The sequence below is a fragment of the Myxine glutinosa genome, chromosome 4 (genome assembly GCF_964187855.1).
Source record: "Myxine glutinosa chromosome 4, kmMyxGlut1.1, whole genome shotgun sequence".
Classification (NCBI taxonomy): Eukaryota; Metazoa; Chordata; class Myxini; order Myxiniformes; family Myxinidae; genus Myxine; species Myxine glutinosa.
This window is the reverse complement of record NC_136264.1, coordinates 31443421-31454283: the sequence shown is the minus strand read 5'-3', so window position 1 is coordinate 31454283 and position 10863 is coordinate 31443421.

Below are 10863 nucleotides of genomic sequence, written 5' to 3'. Positions count from 1 at the left end.
ACGAGTTGGTTCCGTGACGAGAACAAGGCGATTATATTTTGGTTCAGGTCCAAATCCAGATCCAGCCTATCAGTGGGATACAAAATGCAAACTGTTGAGCCTGGTGCCTGGCGGAGGTATCTATCTATAATTCCAGTAATCTCTGTGTGTATGTTTGTATGTTTGTATGTTTGTATGTTTGTATGTCTGTATGTCTGTGACCGCTGTTTCTCGACAACCACGGGTCCGATATACTTGAAACTTGCCAGGTATATTGCTGGGGACCCGAGGATGTGCCTTTTCAAGGTTTCATATTAATCGGAGAAGTAGTTACCGAGCTATGTCCAAAAAACGATTCAACCAATCAGAGAGCAGCGAGCTATCACGTGTGCCAAACGTGCCGAACAGACTCTGCCTCGGACGGCACATTTGAGAGCGTATTCATTTATTTCACGTTGGAAAACTATGTTGCCGTTAAACTATGTTTTAAAACTAATTAAAACTAATTTGCGATTCATCGTAACTGCGATTTGCGACCTTCCGGACAGTGAAGACTGCACTTCCGGCAGCCAATCACAGAACGCGTTGTTGCGTAGGCGTGGCCGATGTGAGAGCGAGCCGAGCCGAGCGCGTGCGCCATTACGGTTCGTAATTCGATTTCTTCCGGAGAAAATAATAATTTCTTGATTTCTTATGCGCATTATTTCTCCCAATTCAGTCAGAGCGAAGGGCGGAAGCGAAGAGCGTTGTTTTTTTTGTTTACGGGCGTACGGGCGGGGTAGAGCGTACGGGTAGCGTTTTTTTTTTTTTTTGGCAAGGAACGGGCACCCACGTACGGGCATGCCCTAGTGTTATTAATGCGCTCTACAGAGTGCTGCTCTAGTTATTAATGCACTTAAAGGATAGGTAAGTGTGAGGGTAACCATTCCTGCACAACACGCATTGTAATGCAGTTTTTCCTGCATTTATTCCTTTGACACCGCACCCCGCTCTGCCTCACCTTCCTTCAAGTGTATCTACGATACCAAAGTCATGGGTCACCCACTATTTTAATTAACAATGCACAGCAAGCTCTGGTGTGCAGCCATTTATTATCTCGTTATGCCTCAATCACAGTGTGGACCCTTAGGTGTTACATCTGCTGCCAGGATTTGATATTTTAAAGGTGGGATTATCTGCCAATACTCACTTAGAATCTACGCTTCACAAAACCTGCTTCCAGTACTCGAGGCTACGAGATACTCATTTGTTCACACCGTGTTACGCAACGCCATGTGTATAATAGTATATGTCATGTAATGGTCTGTTTACAATCTGTATGGTGTGTATGTACAGTCACGTGAAAAAGTAAGTACACCCCATGTAAAGTTTTGACTTTTTCAACATATTTCAACATACAGCTCTTTGATATTCATTTCAACAATATTGATAGATAAAGGTGATATAATATAACAAATATCATGAAACATTTACATTTTGTAGTCCATTGTATAATTTAAATAAACATAAATGCAAATTTCGCATGTGGAAAAAGTAAGTACACCCAAGGCTCTAATAGGTGGTATTGCCCCCTTTGGCAGAAACAACCTCAAGTAGGCGTTTCTTATAACTGTCTACCAGTCTCTGACATCAACTGGGAGAAATTTTTGCCCACTCCTCCATGCAGAATTCTTTCAGCTGTGCGATGTTTGAGGGGTTTCTTGCATGCACAGCTCGTTTCAAACCCCCCCCACAACATCTCGATGGGATTTAGATCCGGGCTTTGACTTGGCCATTCCAGAACCCTCCATTTCTTTCTTTTCAGCCATTCCTTGGTGGATTTACTGGTATGTTTAGGGTCATTGTCATGTTGCAAAGTCCACCTTCGGTTGAGCTTCAACTTTCCGACAGACGGCCTCACATTATCCTCAAGCACCCTCTGGTACAATGAAGAATTCATAGTGGATTCTATGATGGTGAGCTGCCCAGGCCCTGCTGCCCCAAACCATAATATTTCCACCACCATGCTTTACAGTTGGTATCAGGTTCTTGTGGTCAAATGCTGTCTTTGGTTTTCGCCAAACATGTCTTCTGGTACTGTGGCTAAATAGCTCTACCTTTGACTCATCTGTCCAGAGCACATTGTTCCAGAAGTGCTGGTCTTTGCCTTCATTGGCAAACTTTAGTCTTGCCCTGATGTTCTTTCTGGACAGCAAAGGTTTCCTCCTGGCACACCTCCCATGTAGATCAAATTTGTGCAGCCTCTTTCTCATGGTAAACTCGTGCACTTTGACATCAACAGTGGCAAGAGCTACCTGTAGGCCCCGTGATGACATTCTGGGGTTCTTGGAGACTTCTTTCAGCATCTTGCGGTCTGCTCTCGGGCTGAACTTGCTGGGGCGGCCTGGCCTGAACAAGTTGGCAGTTGTTTGGAATCTTCTCCACTTGTAGATGATCTTCCGGACAGTCGAATGATTGATTTCAAATTGTTTGGAGATCTTTTTAAATCCCTTCCCAGACTCGTAGGCATCTACAACCTTCTTTCTGAAGGCCTCAGAGAGCTCTTTTGGTCTAGGCATGGTGACGTCACACACTTCAACAACAAAGAGCAAACCAAACTAAATGTCTGAGGTTTAAATAAAACAGGTTCCTCCAAGATCCTCTCTAACGATGTTCTAATCATTTGCACCTGAGCTGGTGCACCTGATTCTAATTTTAGGTGTTTGAAGTCGTGATAAATGTAGGGGTGTTCTTACTTTTTCCACATGCGAAATTTGCATTTATGTTTATTTAAATTACACAATGGACTACAAAATGTAAATGTTTCATGATGTTTGTTATATTATATCACCTTTATCTATCAATATTGTTGAAATGAAGATCAAATAGCTGTATGTTGAAATATGTTGAAAAAGTCAAAACTTTACATGGGGTGTACTTACTTTTTCACGTGACTGTATGTGTGTGTATGTATGTATATGTATGTATGTGTGTCTATGTATGTGTGTATGTATGTATGTATGTATGTATGTATGTATGTATGTATGTATGTATGTATGTGTATGTCTGTTTGTATGTATGTACAGTATGTATTTATTTATTTTTATATTTATTTTAATTGCACACCGCTCCTTTCCTATGTCATCTCCAGGCGCTGCATAACGTCATTGCCGGGCACCGTAGGGGTCTCGGCAGTGACCCACGCTGAAAGGGAGTACTGTACTCAGTTTTCACTCTGGTTGTTTTCTATCTTGTTACTTGCAAAATCGAAGATTTTTCAAGTATATTGGTCGGTTGCGTTTGTGGTTCTGTCTGTCTGTTTGTCTGTTTGTCACCGGCCTACAGGTCACAATTCGAAACCGATCGTCACGAAATTTCACCAAGTTTTCTAGGTCGTCCCAATTGAGAAGCCAATTGATTTTGAGGTCAAAGGTCATCTGGAGGTCAAATTTCTAAAATCGCCATTTTAAATCCGATTGACTTGAAAATTGAATAACATTTGTATATTGAGTCAATAAATTGGGAAATGAACTATTTTTGAGGTCACAAGGTCAAAAGTCAACTCAAGGTCAAATTTTAAAAGTCATCAATTTTCATCCAAAAAGCCATCAATTCTCAACCAATTGACTTGAAAATTGAACAGCATTTGCATATCGAGTCACTAAATTGGGAAACATACTATTTTTGAGGTCAAAAGGTCAAAGTTCAACTCAAGGTCAAACTTCCAAAATCATCACTTTTCATCTGAAAAACCGTCAATTTTCATCCGATTGACTTGAAATTTGAACATCATTTGCAAATTGCCTCACTGAATTAGGAAACCAATTATTTTCGAGGTCAAAAGGTCAACGGTCAACTGAAGGTCAAACTTCCAAAATCATTTTTCATCTGAAAAATCGTCACTTTTCATCCTGTTGACCCGAGTTTTGATCAAGATTGTAAATTTTAATCTTCATGAAATGGACAATTTGCTGTATCAATGGAAAACTTTTGGAAGGGGGGGGGGGGCGGATTTAAGTATCGTGCTACGCATGATGTCTTCTTGTTTGTTTGTTTGTTTTCTTGCTTTCTTGCTTTCTTGTTTGTCCGGGCGATATCTCAGTCATCCTTTGAGCTAGGAAGTTGAAATTTTGGCACAATAGTGAGCAAGTACTTTGTCAAAAATGTAATTTTTTGTATTTTGATTAATCAATTAATTGATGAGTTATTTAATTATTAGCGATTAATTAAGTACTTATACATTTCCTTTCTCTTATGACCATTATCTCAGGCACCTTTAGAGTTAGGAAGCTGATATTTGGACATGCCAATGACCAAGTGATTTGGCTGCAAAGGCTTTTTTGGATTTATTGATGAATCAATTAATCGATTAATTATTTAATTATTCGATTAATGACTTTTTTTTTTTAAGTTACAGATTCTGATGAAATGGTGCTGGTTTGTGTGTTCTATTCGCGAATTGATTAATTATTTAATTTTTTTATGATTATTATTTATTTATTTTCATTATTAATTATTTATTTATTTTATTTCTCATCTGGGCAATATCTCAGGCACCTTTTGAGCTAGGAAGCTGATATTTGGACATGACAATAAACAAGTGATTTGTCTGTTAAGGGTATTGTACACCGCTCCTTTCCTATGCCATTTCCAGGCATTGCAAATCGTCATTGCTGGGCACCGAAGGGGGCTCGGCAGTGACGCACGCTGAAAGAGAGTACTCAGTTTTCACTCTGGTTTTGTTTTCTTGCTTTCTTTCTTTCTTGCTTTCTTTCTTTCTTGTTTTTGATTTATTGATTAATTAATTAATCGATTAATTATTTAATTATTCGATGAATGACTTAATTAATTATGTTTTTTAAAGTTACACATTCGGATGAAATGGTGGTGGTTTATGTATTCCATTAGCCAATTGATTAACTATTTAATTGTACACCGCTCCTTTCCAATGCCATCTCCAGGCATTGCAAATCGTCATTGCTGGGCACCGAAGGGGGCTCGGCAGTGACGCACGCTGAAAGGGAGTACTCAGTTTTTACTCTGTTTGTTTTCTTTCTTGTTGTACACCGCTCCTTTCCTATGCCATCTCCAGGCATTGCAAATCGTCATTGCTGGGCACCGAAGGGGGCTCGGCAGTGACGCACGCTGAAAGAGAGTACTCAGTTTTCACTCTGGTTGTTTGTTTTCTTGGTTGTTTTCTTGCTTTCTTGTTTTCTTGTTGTACACCGCACCTTTCCTATGCCATCTCCAGGCATTGCAAATCGTCATTGCTGGGCACCGAAGGGGGCTCAGCAGTGATGCACGCTGAAAGGGAGTACTCAGTTTTCACTCTGTTTGTTTTCTTTCTTGTTGTACACCGCTCCTTTCCTATGCCATCTCCAGGCATTGCAAATCGTCATTGCTGGGCACCGAAGGGGGCTCGGCAGTGACGCACGCTGAAAGAGAGTACTCAGTTTTCACTCTGGTTGTTTGTTTTCTTGCTTTCTTTCTTTCTTGCTTTCTTTCTTTCTTGTTTGTTTGTTTGTTTGTCCGGGCGATATCTAAGCCATCCTTTGAGCTAGGAAGCTGAAATTTCGGCACAATAGTGAGCAAGTCCTTTGTCAAAAACGCTATTTTTTGTTTTTTGATTAATCAATTAATTGATGAGTTATTTAATTATTAGCGATTAATTAAGTACTTATTTAATTAATTAAATTTCATTTCTCTTCTGACCATTAACTCAGGCACCTTTTGAGTTAGTAAGCTGATATTTGGACATGCCAATGACCAGGTGATTTGGCTGCAAAGGCTATTTTTGATTTATTAATTAATCAATTAATCAATTAATCGATTAATTATTTAATTATTTGATTAATGACAATTTTTTTTTTTTTTTAAAGTTACCGATTCTGATGAAATGGTGGTGGTTTATGTGTTCTCTGACCGAATTGATTAATATAGTTAATTTTTTTATGATTATTGTACACCGCACCTTTCCTATGCCATCTCCAGGCATTGCAAATCGTCATTGCTGGGCACCGAAGGGGGCTCGGCAGTGACGCACGCTGAAAGGGAGTGCTCAGTTTTCACTCTGGTTGTTTGTTGTACACCGCTCCTTTCCTATGCCATCTCCAGGCATTGCAAATCGTCATTGCCGGGCACCAAAGGGGGCTCGGCAGTGACGCACGCTGAAAGAGAGTACTCAGTTTTCACTCTGGTTTCTTGCTTTCTTGTTGTACACCGCTCCTTTCCTATGCCATCTCCAGGCATTGCAAATCGTCATTGCCGGGCACCAAAGGGGGCTCGGCAGTGACGCACGCTGAAAGAGAGTACTCAGTTTTCACTCTGGTTGTTTGTTTGTTTTCTTTCTTGGTTGTCCGGGCGATATCTCAGCCATCCTTTGAGCTAGGAAGCTGAAATTTCGGCACAGTAGTGAGCAAGTCCTTTGTCAAATACGGTATTTTTTGTTTTTTGAATAATCAATTAATTGAGGAGTTATTTAATTATTAGCGTTTAATTAAGTACTTATTTAATTAATTAAATTTCATTTCTCTTCTGACCATTATTAACTCAGGCACCTTTTGAGTTAGGAAGCTGATATTTGGACATGCCAATGACCAGGTGATTTGGCTGCAAAGGATATTTTTGATTTATTAATTAATCAATTAATCGATTAATTATTTAATTATTCGATTAATGACAAAAAATTTTTTTTTTTAAAGTTACAGATTCTGATGAAATAGTGGTAGTTTATGTGTTCTCTGACCAAATTGATTAATAATTTAATTTTTTTATGATTATTATTTATTTATTTTCATTATTAATCATTTATTTATTTTCTTTCTCATTTGGCCAATATCTCAGGCACCTTTTGAGCTGGGAAGCTAATATTTGGACATGAGTGACCAAGTGATGTGGCTATCAAGGATATTTTTGATTTATTGATTAATCATTTCATCTATTAATTATTTATTGATTAATCGATTAATTATTTATTGAGTAATCAATTAATTATTTAATTTTTTATAAATGACTTATTTAATTAAATTTCTAAAAGATACATCTTCGGATGAAGCACTAGTGCAGCGGTCGGGAACCTATGGCTCGCGAGCCATATATGGCTCTTCCGGGGACGGCATATGGCTCCCAGACAATTTTGAGTTGAAAAAAAAAAAAACAAAAAAAAAACAGTTTGGAACTGATTTTAAAATACTTGTGATATTTCTTGCGCACTGGTCTTTTCAAGTTCATCACTCATCCACATGAGTGTGCAGTGGACAAAATCGACCTGACATGCATCCCCGGGGTCTCTATCGGAGACTTTGAGCTGGAAGTTGCTGACCTGAAGGCATCAGACATGTGGATGAGTAAGTTCAAGTCACTTAATGGAGAGTTGGAAAGTCTTGCGCGACAGCGAGCAGAGCTGGCGAGGGAACACAAGTGGACAGAAATGAAAAATCTTCAACCTGAAGACCAGCTGATTCTTAAAACTTGGAACGAGCTTCCTGTGACATACCACACAATGCAGCGTGTGAGTATTGCCGTATTGACCATGTTTGGCTCTACATATGCATGTGAGCAGTCATTCTCGCATATGAGGAACATTAAGACCAACCTACGCTCACGTTTAACTGATGGAAGCCTCAACGCCTGCATGAAGCTCAACCTCACCACGTATGAACCAGACTACAAGGCCATCAGCAAAACCATGCAGCACCAGAAGTCGCATTAAAAGTAAGACATATTTAATTTATTATACGTTAAAAATACTATATGGCTCTCAATGAAATATATTTAGAAATATTTGGCTTTTATGGCTCTCCCAGTCAAAAAGGTTCCTGACCCCTGCACTAGTGCTTTAGGTATGCTATTAGCCAATTGATTATGAAAATATTTTATGATCATTTATATATTTAAATTTCACAATTAATCAATCAATTATTGTACTCCTCTCCCTCCCAATGCAGCCTTAATGAGCTGCACTGCGGTATTGCCGGGCGCCGGAGGCGCCCCGGCAATGCCGCGCTGCAGCATATTTAATTATTTGGCATGGGGCGGTGTACTTTGAATGTATTTGTACTTGTTGTACACCGCTCCTTTCCTATGCCATCTCCAGGCATTGCAAATCGTCATTGCCGGGCACCAAAGGGGGCTCGGCAGTGACGCACGCTGAAAGAGAGTACTCAGTTTTCACTCTGGTTGTTTGTTTGTTTTCTTTCTTGGTTGTCCGGACGATATCTCAGCCATCCTTTGAGCTAGGAAGCTGAAATTTCGGCACAGTAGTGAGCAAGTCCTTTGTCAAATACGGTATTTTTTGTTTTTTGAATAATCAATTAATTGAGGAGTTATTTAATTATTAGCGTTTAATTAAGTACTTATTTAATTAATTAAATTTCATTTCTCTTCTGACCATTATTAACTCAGGCACCTTTTGAGTTAGGAAGCTGATATTTGGACATGCCAATGACCAGGTGATTTGGCTGCAAAGGATATTTTTGATTTATTAATTAATCAATTAATCGATTAATTATTTAATTATTCGATTAATGACAAAAAAAATTTTTTTTTTTAAGTTACAGATTCTGATGAAATAGTGGTAGTTTATGTGTTCTCTGACCAAATTGATTAATAATTTAATTTTTTTATGATTATTATTTATTTATTTTCATTATTAATCATTTATTTATTTTCTTTCTCATTTGGCCAATATCTCAGGCACCTTTTGAGCTGGGAAGCTAATATTTGGACATGAGTGACCAAGTGATGTGGCTATCAAGGATATTTTTGATTTATTGATTAATCATTTCATCTATTAATTATTTATTGATTAATCGATTAATTATTTATTGAGTAATCAATTAATTATTTAATTTTTTATAAATGACTTATTTAATTAAATTTCTAAAAGATACATCTTCGGATGAAGCACTAGTGCTTTAGGTATGCTATTAGCCAATTGATTATGAAAATATTTTATGATCATTTATATATTTAAATTTCACAATTAATCAATCAATTATTGTACTCCTCTCCCTCCCAATGCAGCCTTAATGAGCTGCACTGCGGTATTGCCGGGCGCCGGAGGCGCCCCGGCAATGCCGCGCTGCAGCATATTTAATTATTTGGCATGGGGCGGTGTACTTTGAATGTATTTGTACTTGTTGTACACCGCTCCTTTCCTATGCCATCTCCAGGCATTGCAAATCGTCATTGCCGGGCACCAAAGGGGGCTCGGCAGTGACGCACGCTGAAAGAGAGTACTCAGTTTTCACTCTGGTTGTTTGTTGTACACCGCTCCTTTCCTATGCCATCTCCAGGCATTGCAAATCGTCATTGCCGGGCACCAAAGGGGGCTCGGCAGTGACGCACGCTGAAAGAGAGTACTCAGTTTTCACTCTGGTTTCTTGTTTGTTTGTTTTCTTTCTTGTTTGTTTTCTTTCTTGGTTGTCCGGACGATATCTCAGCCATCCTTTGAGCTAGGAAGCTGAAATTTCGGCACAGTCGTGAGCAAGTCCTTTGTCAAATACGGTATTTTTTGTTTTTTGAATAATCAATTAATTGAGGAGTTATTTAATTATTAGCGTTTAATTAAGTACTTATTTAATTAATTAAATTTCATTTCTCTTCTGACCATTATTAACTCAGGCACCTTTTGAGTTAGGAAGCTGATATTTGGACATGCCAATGACCAGGTGATTTGGCTGCAAAGGATATTTTTTGATTTATTAATTAATCAATTAATCGATTAATTATTTAATTATTCGATTAATGACAAAAAATTTTTTTTTTTTTAAGTTACAGATTCTGATGAAATAGTGGTAGTTTATGTGTTCTCTGACCAAATTGATTAATAATTTAATTTTTTTATGATTATTATTTATTTATTTTCATTATTAATCATTTATTTATTTTCTTTCTCATTTGGCCAATATCTCAGGCACCTTTTGAGCTGGGAAGCTAATATTTGGACATGAGTGACCAAGTGATGTGGCTATCAAGGATATTTTTGATTTATTGATTAATCATTTCATCTATTAAGTATTTATTGATTAATCGATTAATTATTTATTGAGTAATCAATTAATTATTTAATTTTTTATAAATGACTTATTTAATTAAATTTCTAAAAGATACATCTTCGGATGAAGCACTACTGGTTTAGTTATGCGATTAGCCAATTGATTATGAAAATATTTTGTGATAATCTTTTATTGATTTTAATTATACAATTAATCAATCAATTAGTGTACACCTCTCCCTCCCAATGCAGCCTCAATGAGCTGCACCGCGGTATTGCCGGGCGCCGGAGGCGCCCCGGCAATGCCGCGCTGCAGCATATTTAATTATTTGGCATGGGGCGGTGTACTTTGAATGTATGTGTACTTGTTTGTTTTCTTTCTTGGTTGTCCGGACGATATCTCAGCCATCCTTTGAGCTAGGAAGCTGAAATTTCGGCACAGTAGTGAGCAAGTCCTTTGTCAAATACGGTATTTTTTGTTTTTTGAATAATCAATTAATTGAGGAGTTATTTAATTATTAGCGTTTAATTAAGTACTTATTTAATTAATTAAATTTCATTTCTCTTCTGACCATTATTAACTCAGGCACCTTTTGAGTTAGGAAGCTGATATTTGGACATGCCAATGACCAGGTGATTTGGCTGCAAAGGATATTTTTGATTTATTAATTAATCAATTAATCGATTAATTATTTAATTATTCGATTAATGACAAAAAAAATTTTTTTTTTTAAGTTACAGATTCTGATGAAATAGTGGTAGTTTATGTGTTCTCTGACCAAATTGATTAATAATTTAATTTTTTTATGATTATTATTTATTTATTTTCATTATTAATCATTTATTTATTTTCTTTCTCATTTGGCCAATATCTCAGGCACCTTTTGAGCTGGGAAGCTAATATTTGG